General features: G+C 36.3%; 1 pseudogene across 1 annotated transcript; it reads left to right on the top strand.

The window, feature by feature from the left end:
* Positions 1-8,597: 8,597 nt before the first annotated feature.
* Positions 8,598-9,911, top strand: LOC105501954 (annotated as a pseudogene). The gene has a single exon (XR_001000260.1). The product of XR_001000260.1 is annotated as an L-lactate dehydrogenase B chain pseudogene (transcript).
* Positions 9,912-11,356: the final 1,445 nt, after the last annotated feature.

Here is an 11,356-nt window from a genome sequence, read left to right as displayed (position 1 = left end):
TATGTGCCACATTTTCTTAATCCAGTCTGTCACAGATGGACATTTGGGTTGATTCCAAGTCTTTGCTATTGTGAATAGTGCTGCAATAAACATACGTGTGCATGTGTCTTTGTAGTAGAATAATTTATAATCCTTTGGGTATATACCCAGCAGTGGGATGGCTGGGTTGATCCTGATTTTTAATCCTCATGTGTTGAAGGAGGGACCTGATATACCCACATGTCAAGGGAGGGAGGTGATTGGATCATCGGGCAGTTTCCCCCATGCTGTTCTTGTGCTAGTGAAAGAGTTCTCACAAGAGCTGATGATTTTTAAGGTGTTTGGCAGTTCCTCCTTCATTCACTCTTTCTCTCTCCTGCCACCTTGTAAAGAAGGTGTCTACTTCCCCTCCCACTATGATTGTAAGTGTCCTGAGACCTCCCAGCCATGCAAAACTGTGAGTCAATTAAACCTCTTTCCTATGTGAATTACCCAGTCTTTGGTACTACTTTATAGCAATATTAAAACGGACTAACACAGATGGTAAGATAAAAACACAAATTCCTTCTCGACTTTCTGGACCAAGAGATCATCATTCAAATAATGCCAGACGTATCAAAGAAATATAATCATCATAAAATTTAGAGCAAAGAGAGACATTCATGTTAGTTAGAAACAATTGAGCCACCTAAAGGAAGATGTAAAGAAGATACCTTTTAAGATGCTTAATATAGCTGCAGGCCCATGAAAAATAACAGATCCAGAAGAAACACACAGAAGAAAATAAAAGGAGACTCTAAGACTCCAAGTTTCCAATCAAGATCAGTAAGATAAATACATGAAATAAAGTGACTCTGGGATTTTAACAGTTCAACTGAAATATCCTGTGCTAGTAAGTGAATGATTCTGGAACAGAAAATATCAGGTCTCTGGGTCACATGTTTTCTCCCAGCTAAGAGCACAGCATTGTCTGGTCCCTACAAAACTATTTATTCTAAATGTTCAAATATTTTCCCATGGTTCTTTGGTAAGATCATTACTATCCATGTTTTTCAGGCATATTTTTTCAAAATTAAACAGTTCTAAAGATACAACAGGCATCCAAACTGGAAAGAAAGAAGTCAAATTGGCCTTGTTTGCAGATAATTTGATCTTCTATTTGGAAAAATGAAAGCCTCCACCTAAAAACTATTACAACTGATAAACAAATTTAGTAAACTTGCAGGATACACAAGCAACATACAAAAATCAGTAGCATTTTTATATGCCAACAGTGAAGAGTCTGAAAAAGAAATCAAGAAAGTAATCCAATTTACAATAGCCACACATAAAATGAAATACCTAGGAATTAACTTAACCAAAGAAGTGAAAGATCTCTATAATGAAAAGTAGAAAACACTGATGAAAGAAATTGAAGAGGAAAGAAAAAAAGGAAATATATTTCATGTTCATAAATTGGAAGAATGAGTATTTGTTAAAATGTGCATGCTACCCAAAGCAATCTACAGATTTAATGCAATCCCTACAAAAATACCAATAACATTCTTCACAGAAATAGAAAAAAAATCCTAAAATGTATGCAGAACTGCAAAAGACCTAGAATAGCCAAAGTTATCCTAAGCATAAAGAACAAAAGTGGAGAAATCACATTACCTGACTTCAAATTTATTCTACAAAGCTATAATAACCAAAATAGCCTGGTACTGGCATAAAAACAAACACATAGACCAGTGGAACAGAGAGCTTAGAAACCAATTCACACACTTACGGTCAACTTATTTTCAACAAAGTTGTCAACATACCCTGGAGAAAACAGTCTGCTGTTAAAACTGGGTAACCATATGTGGAAGAATGAAACTAGACCCCTATCTCTCAACATGTACAAAAATCAAATCAAAATGTAGTAAATTACTTTTCTTTAATTTTAATCTAAGACCTCACACTAGAAACTACCACAAGAAAGCATCAGGAAAACTCTCCAGGACATTGGTCTGGGCAAAAATTTCTTGAGCAATACCCTCCAAGTGCAAACTACCAAAACAAAAATGAATAAATGGGATCACACCAAGTCAAAAAGCTTCTGAACAGTAAAAGAGACAATCAACAAAGTAAAGAGACAGCAACCCACAGAATGAGAGAAAATACTTTCAAACAATCCATCTGACAAGGGGTTAATAATCAGAATATAAAAGAAGCTCAAATAACTCTAAAAAAACTAATAATTTAATTAAAAATGGGCAAAAGATTTGAAAAGACATTTCTCAAAAGAAGATATACAAACAATAAACAAGCATATGAAAAGTATTCAATATCACTGATCATCAGAGAAATGCAGATCAAAACTACAATGAGATATAATCTCACCCCAGTTAAAATGGCTTATATCCAAAAAAACAGGCAATAATAAATGCTGGAGAGAATGTGGAGAAAAAGGAACCTTTGTACACCATTGGTAGGAATGTAAATTAGTAAAACTACTATGGAGAATAGTTTGGAGGTTCCTAAGAAAACTCAAAATTGAGCTACCATATGACCCAGCAATCCCACTGCTGGATATGTGCCCAAAAGGAAGGAAATCAGTATATCAATGAGATATCTGCACTTTCATGTTTATTGCAGCACCATTCATGATAGTTGAGATTTGGAAGCAACCTAAGTGTCCATCAACAGATGAATGCATAAAGAAAATGTGGTACATATACACAATGGAGTACTATTCAGCTGTAAAAAAGAATGAGATCCTGTCATTTGCAACAACATGGATGGAAATGTAGGTCGTTATGTTAAGTGGAATAAGCCAGGCAGAGAAAAACAAACTTCACATGTTCTCACTTACTTGTGGGAGCTAAAAATTAAAATAATTAAACCCTCAGAGAGAGAAAATGCATATCAGAGGCTGGGAAGAGTAGTAGGAGTGGAGGGGAACTATAGATGTTTAAAGAGTACAAGAAAAAATAGAAAGAATGAATGAGACCTAGGATTTGCTAGCACTACAAGTTGACTATAGCCAAAAACAGTTTAATTGTACATTTCAAAATAACGAAGAGAGTATTTTTAAGTGGATGTTTTGTTAACACAAAGGATAAATGCTTGAGGTGATGGATACCCCATATATCCTGATGTGATTACTATGACTATGCATTGCATGCCAATATCAAAATATCTTATGCAACTATAAATATATATACCTACTATGAACCCACAAAAATTAAAAATAAAACATTTTTAAGTAAATAAATAAATAAAATGGTTCTGAATTCATTTTTGATTAAGCACACTGCTTTCTCATAGAACCCTTCCAACCAAGACCCTCACCTTACTCCCCTAATCCATAGGTTCTTCTTATCCCTCTGGAAGTTACTAATCATATTTCCAAAGTGCAGCAGAATGAGCATAATAAAACAAAGGATCATGAAAGAGAAAATAGGAGTTCAACTCTAGGGCAGTCCAGGAGCTTCTCTTTTCCTAGACAAAATTAGAGGTCAATTTCAGGTACAAGTCTTGGATCCTATGTAACAAACCTGTTCTTCTCCCAGCCCTCCCCACCTTCATCACAGTACAAGTTTTTTATGGACAAATTGTAGCAACCGATCCTATTTCTTTTTTCTTTAGTATAGAAAAAAGTGGGAATGGATTACTAAAACTATAAGGGCCCAAGTTTGCTCTAAAAAAAATATTTTTAAGGAATAAAAGAGAAATTCTGCCAGCCCTGAGATTAATGTGATATTGTATGAACCCACCTAACTGTTCAGGGTTTGAGAAAACTTCCCTCATCTCCTGGGTCCTATTATTTTTTCTATGCCCACTGGCCTAACATCAACCTCTGTACAAAACCCTGTCTGGAATCCTTGAATACAAATCTGTTTTCTCCCTGTCACCAGGCTGCCTTACACACTGAGTTCTGCATCCTCTAACTATGCATTTGCCTATAACCTCTGCTGTGTTTGAACCTCTGAATGTCCACCCCAAACTGCCTTCTCAAAATCTGAAAAAGTCCAGTTTGGCCTCACCTATGAGGCTCTAACCTCTAATTTAACCCTACAACTTCATTATTCACTCTGTCCCCAGTCTTGCCTTCTGCTCCTGCTCCTGCCTGACCTAACATGTGTTGACTGCTTACTACTAAGTCCAGATGCCAACTGGAAGACATTATGAAACTCTTCAGCCAACCCATCAACTCAGTAAAGAAATGATGAGAGGCCTAGATACAGTTTCCACATCAAGGATAAAAAAGGATTCTGCTGATCATTTCAAACATGAGTTGTAATTAAAGTGATTTGAGGAGAGAGTCTATTGAGAACTATAATTTTTGGCAAATAATTCTACCCATTTGGAAATTAGGGTTTGCTTTTTTTTTCTTTAATGATTCAAATAGAGTATATCAGTCACATGTGTAGAAATACACTTGTTGGAGTCAGGTTTTCATTGTTGCATTATAAAGGGTAGCTTTCAAAAGAAAAATGTTAATCCTTGTAAGGAATTGGCATTAAATAACTATCAAATATTTCACTCTCATGGATACTTTAAGACCATTTTTAAATCTTGCTACATTCTTCCATGGTTTTCTTCATTCCAATCTTAACATCAAAAGTGAAATTCCTGAATGTGTAAGACTTAGGTCTTATATATTAAGTTTTAGTAATACCTCTACACAACATCTCTAAATCATTTCTGTCTCAGGGTTCACTATTGGTCACTTACTGTGTGAATAGTGAAATATGCAGTGTTTTTGCAAATGGTACAATATTCTAGTGGAAGATATAGTACCTGGGCCCCTCATTCTGTCTGCCTCTGGTTTGTGTCAAGCTGACACTGTGTAGGTCAGTTCACTCATCCTTAATACATTGTTTAAATACACAGTAAAAGCAATATTCATGGAGTGATATAAATATCATACTCCCAAATTACAGCCATTTTACTTAAACACTTTCATCTTCTACAGGACCCATAGAGATTTCAGTGTTTCCACAATTTAAGATTTAAACAGACCAAAAGAAATAGTCTAAAATGGATGATACAAAAGCAAAATATGAAAAAGATATTATTGCTTTTTCAAAATCTCCTTTTTAAGCATCATTGCTTTGCAACTTTGGGGATGGGGGATAGTACTAGTGAACATATAGATCATTCTAGGGTGTAAATATCTGCTCTATAAAACACTTCTGTTTGTAAAAACCCTTTTTCTGTACCCATTGAGGAAGTCAGGGTGATAAAAAGAAGAGATGTTTGTGTCAGCAACACCAGACTACATTCATCATTAAGGAAACAAGACAGAATTAAACCTTCCCATATAGAACAAAACTACCAGGATAGTTCTATTGCTACACTAACTTCACACATAGATGAGTTAGTGTATCACATCACCAGAAAGACATACATATTATTCATCACCAATCTCACTGATGAAAAGAACTTCCTGTTTTGATTTCCCTGAAATCTGACTTTGCTGATTATTTTAAAGTATGCAGTTTAAACTGAGTCTTCAGAGTGCTCTGAAAGGTTTTTTTTTTAATCTTCATTTTTATCCGTAAGTAATTGCTAAATAAATGTATGACCTAGCTCAGAAATTAGAGAATAATTTCTTAAGACTCTTCTGTTAATATTTACCAAAATAACCACCCAAATCCAGAAAGAATAAAATTCAAAAATTATTATAACATTTCTTGGCCAGGTGCGGTGGCTCAAGCCTGTAATCCCAGCACTTTGGGAGGCAGAGACGGGCGGATCACGAGGTCAGAAGATCAAGACCATCCTGACTAACACGGTGAAACCCCGTCTCTACTGAAAAATACAAAAAAAAAAAAAAAACTAGCCGGGCGAGGTGGCGGGCGCCTGTAGTCCCAGCTACTCGGGAGGCTGAGGCAGGAGAATGGTGTAAACCCGGGAGGCGGAGCTTGCACTGAGCAGAGATCCGGCCACTGCACTCCAGCCTGGGCAACAGAGCAAAACTCCGTCTCAAAAAAAAAAAAAAAAATTCTCATTCTGCATAAAGGGTACAATTTCATTTTTAAAGAAATATAAGAAAATTCAAAATAAATATATATCTCAGTATTTCATTTTAATTACCTCCTGTGTTATGATGATTCAAATAAAAATGCTGAAATGAATATAAATAAAGAAGCTTGATTGAAACAAAGCACATTAAAAATTTTTTTCTTTTGAGAGGAATGAAGCATATCTTAACAAATAGTTTCAGTAGATAAAGAGCTTCCTGACATGAAAGATGGCAACAGATATTCAATAGCAAGGTAACACTGAGTCATAGACCAAAACTTTAGCTGAAAGCTTCAAAGACCCAAAGAATTACTATTGAATAACATTTAAAGCCATTGATATGAGAAGAATTTTAAGTATTCTTCAAATGCAGATGTCTGTGGAATAATGAATTCAGTGAAGACTTGAGTTTTATTGAGAACTTTTTAAAAGGAAACCTACCTCCTGACATTGGTTCCAGGGTAGAATTTATCAAAATGCAGTTGTTTTCAAGTGGAGCCCCTTTCCTTTGCTTTTTCTTTTCACAATTGTGGGCAATCACTAGACACAACATGTTCCTGAAGTGTAAGCCAAAGCCCCACATGCCTGCCCAGTTTCTATCCTTTCCCATTTACTTTGACATCCTTGGTTCCTTTCATAGGAAATGTGCATTAGCCTCTTATGCATCTTGCCTCCTCGGTAATGTCCCATCTGAAAGACCACTGTCAGAAACCAGCCAGTTCTTACCTGACCTAGACACATAATTGAAATGCAACTGTACAGGTGTTTGGCAGATGAGCTAATAGAGAAGCCTCTGCAATTTCCATTTTCATTCTACAACCCTAGTGCTTAAATCATTTTTTTCCTTTTCTCTCATTGAATTAAAGTGAATGTTAAAATAGTTAAAAGGAGACCACATTATAATTTCTACCATTTACTGAAATCCGCTAAGTTAGCATACTATTTTTTATCATTGTAAGACACATTCCACCTTCCACAAAGGGCCTACTTCCTGTTTGACATAATGAGTTGTGCCATCATTCATGAAAAGATAAAAAACTTGTTCAGCCAATTTCCTGACTGATGTAATACCCATGTAAGATATATCCTACACCTCAGTCTGTAGGTTTCCAGAAAGCCAAAAACAAAAGCTACATTTTTGCTCCCTATACACAAGCTACCTCTGACAAAATTTCCTTATGCTTGCCAGCAATTCTAGAAGCAAATGGATTATTTGCTCCTCTATGGAAATTCTCAAAGCCATAGGATAATGATTTCAAAGAAAGGAAGGAGAAATGATGAAATAACAATGTTATTACTCTTCTAAGGAGAAAGACTACCAGCATATTTCAACTGGGTGGTCGAATTATTATACATGAATATTTGTTTCTTATTTGTTTGTTAGTAGTATGACTTATTCCAGAAAGGACTTACAGCATCTCCAAAAGAAACTCACAACACATCAAGACACAATAACTTTAAAACACATAAGGAAAAGAATTCAAATAAAGAAAAACTAAGGAGATGATAAAAGGGACACAGAATTCAGTAAATAAAATTCACATTAAGTTCTTGCTAAAGGTGTGTCACAGATTATTACTATTATTTTTAATTAACTATAAATTAATAAATCCACACACAACAGTGCCACTGCTTGTGGAATGAGGATGTAGGATTGAAGAGCTCTGAGAGTTGTTTCTGAAATAAAGATTGTAGAATTATAGAAAAGTCATTGGTATCACTAACTGATGGATTTATTGTATACTGAAGGGAAACATGGATATTCTATGACGGAAATACTCTGATACCGTTTTAGTCCTCAAAATCCTAAATATTAAAGCTAAACCTGAAAGAATAGTTTTACTGTGAGTTTATATTTGTCTATTAAGAACCTCGTCATAATAATTTCCCACACATAGAAATGTTCATGATTGGCATCCTAAAAGTTTATATCCTAGTATTTCATGCCAATGTTAGATGAGCAGTGACACCATCAAATAATACTTGTAATCTGGACCCAGCTCTCTGTTGACTAGAGAGCAGTTTCTTGCACACTTATAGAAGAAATTTCACTACCAGATTAAATAATAGCAGAAAATTACTCTTAGCCACACAAGCAGTCAATATTCCTCCAAGGTTTTTGATGATTTATTACAATGCACTCTGAAGTTGGCACCTAGGAAACCAACTATTCACAAAATGATTCTATTTGACATCCTGTGCATGACATACTCTGACATGGCAGGATGATGTCTTAAAAATCACTAGTAGCTGTCTTTCACTTGGGAAACCCCCAGTGACAAAGAGTTGGTAATTGCCCTAGTTCTTTTCCTATTGCTGCTTCCTCTATTGCCAAGCTAGATATGCGGAACTCTAGACACAAAGAGAAGTTCAACTGCTTAAAATGCCTCGGGTTTTTTTTTTTTTTTTATGCTATTCTATCTTACAATGACAATAAAACTGAGAAAGAATTATGGACCTTTCTATACTGGCCAAAATGCTGGCAACTTTCTGGCTTATGTTAAAAATTTCACCTTAAGGCATAGGTAATTTGTATTGGTCCTTTTTTTTTTTTTTTTTTTTTTTTGGCACCAGTGTGGTGAGATGTGGTCTACTGAACATCAACATGCTGCATATTGGCAGAGCCGGCGCCAGAGGAGAGGCACGCAGCTCACATTGTCTTCTCCGCCCTGCTGTTACAGAGGTCTCCAGTGCCTTCTTTCTCCTGTGCAAAATGGCAACTCTTAAGGAAAAACTCATTGCACCAGTTGCGGAAGAGGAGACAACAGTCCCAAACAATGAGATCACCGTAGTGGGTGTTGGACAAGTTGGTATGGCGTGTGCTATCAGCATTCTGGGAAAGTCTCTGGCTGATGAACTTGCTCTTGTGGATGTTTTGGAAGGTAAGCTTAAAGGAGAAATGATGGATCTGCAGCATGGGAGCTTATTTCTTCAGACGCCTAAAATTGTGGCAGATAAAGATTATTCTGTGACTGCCAATTCTAAGATTGTAGTGGTAACTGCAGGAGTCCGTCAGCAAGAAGGGGAGAGTTGGCTCAATCTGGTGCAGAGAAATGTTAATGTCTTCAAATTCATTATTCCTCAGATTGTCAAGTACAGTCCTGATTGCATCATAATTGTAGTTTCCAACCCAGTGGACATTCTTACATATGTTACCTGGAAACTAAGTGGATTACCCAAACACCACGTGATTGGAAGTGGATGTAATCTGGATTCTGCTAGATTTTGCTACCTTATGGCTGAAAAACTTGGCATTCATCCCAGCAGCTGCCATGGATGGATTTTGGGGGAACATGGCAACTCAAGTGTGGCTGTGTGGAGTGGTGTGAATGTGGCAGGTGTTTCTCTCCAGGAGTTGAATCCAGAAATGGGAACTGACAATGATAGTGAAAATTGGAAGGAAGTGCATAAGATGGTAGTTGAAAGTGCCTATGAAGTCATCAAGCTAAAAGGATATACCAACTGGGCTATTGGATTAAGTGTGGCTGATCTTATTGAATCCATGTTGAAAAATCTATCCAGGATTCATCCCGTGTCAACAATGGTAAAGGGGATGTATGGCATCGAGAATGAAGTCTTCCTGAGCCTTCCGTGTATCCTCAATGCCCAAGGATTAACCAGCGTTATCAACCAGAAGCTAAAGGATGATGAAGTTGCTCAGCTCAAGAAAAGTGCAGATACCCTGTGGGACATCCAGAAGGATCTAAAAGACCTGTGACTACTGGGCTCTAGGCTATAGAAATTTAAAAACTACAATGTTATTAACTCTGAGCCTTTAGTTTTCATCCGTGTACATGGATCGCAGTTTGCTTTGATCTTCTTCAATATGTGAATTTGGGCTCACAGAATCAAAGCCTGTGCTTGGTTTAATGCTTGCAATATGAGCTCTTGAACAAATAAAATTAACTATTGTAGTGTGAAAAAAAAAAAAAAAAAAACATGCTGCATATTGCCCTTGGAAGCATAATGCTTTATTTCACAGTGTAGAATTGAGATTTCCAAAAGTTTCTCAAGATTGGTTTCAGTCCAAAAGTGGAATATATCACAGAAGATGGCCAAATTCTCCATGCTATAATTGAAACACCCTGGTTATTGGGAGGTTAAAAAGTGCTGAAGCACAACTCAGAGCTTCTCTATTTTATTTTCAGAGGCCTCCTTGATGTATCACAAACCAGAATAACAACTTACCTATGTTGTCTTTCACTCTTATCCAGATTCACTCACCTATCCCTTAGAAATATCCATAAAAATAACCAACCTACATCATCCTAGCTAAATCTAGTCAAAATAACAATAATAGTAGTGGTTCCTGTTTATAGAAGGTCTGTTATGTGCCTAATACTGCCCTGAGACATTTTATGTTATTTTACTCAGTTCTTATGATAGGTTTATAAAATTGTTATTTTTACCCTTATTTTACAGTGGAGGAAACCAAAAGTCAGAAAAGTGAAATCATTTGTCCAAGATAAGCTTGCTAACAAGTGGTTAGATATAAGAAGTGAAGTGTGAGGCTATTGAAAATGTCTTTCAACTCCTTGGAGAAATAAATCATATAAATTATACAATTTTTTGAAAAAATTTTCCTACACCTTATATTGACCAACCATGAAACTGTCAGAGAACATAGTCAATTAAGCATAGAAGGCCACATGGATGGCACAAGGTCTGCCTCCAGTTCAAACCAGCTGAATAGCCTGGCACCGTGTTTATCAGTCTGTCACAAATTGCTATTTGTTAGCCTATACAAAAGACATAATTGCCAACTAAGTGTCAGTAACCTTCAGGTCTTTCTAGCAATGTGAGACACCCAGGGCACAATTCATGTCATTTGTTCACTCATAATTTCCCCAGATATTAAAACTAGTTCAAACTCCCTAAACACACCGTATGTGTTTCAAGGAATCCAGGAAAACTCCATCCAACTGAAGGCTTAGTAAAATGCCTACAACTAATCCATGGCCTATGGGTTCACTGGAAGCTAGTTTAGGGGGTCAAAGCTTACACACAAGGGAAAACAAAATATGTTTGAATGCAGCTGATTCTTCCCCCCCATAGCAATGCTGGAAAACTCATATAAATATACAAATACACTGAGCTGTATTGTGAAAGGAGCCATTTGTTTTACTAACACAAGTTGGTATGGTGCAAGATTTTTCTTGGCAAATATAGTAGACTACAATGGAAAAAATTATAAACAATGGAGTTTTCTGGCAATTTTTAAAAATCTGAATGAACAGCCTTTCCAAAAGGTAAAGAAAGAAAGAAAGAAAAGAAAAGAAAAGAAAAGAAAAGAAAAGAAAAGAAAAGAAAAGAAAGAAAAGAAAAGAAGAAGGAAGGAAGGAAGGAAGGAGGGAGGGAGGGAGGGAAGGAAGGAAGGAAGGAA

Source organism: Colobus angolensis, unplaced genomic scaffold (genome assembly GCF_000951035.1).
Source record: "Colobus angolensis palliatus isolate OR3802 unplaced genomic scaffold, Cang.pa_1.0 Scaffold763, whole genome shotgun sequence".
NCBI classification, from domain to species: Eukaryota; Metazoa; Chordata; class Mammalia; order Primates; family Cercopithecidae; genus Colobus; species Colobus angolensis.
This window is presented reverse-complemented; position numbering and strand designations above follow the sequence as displayed.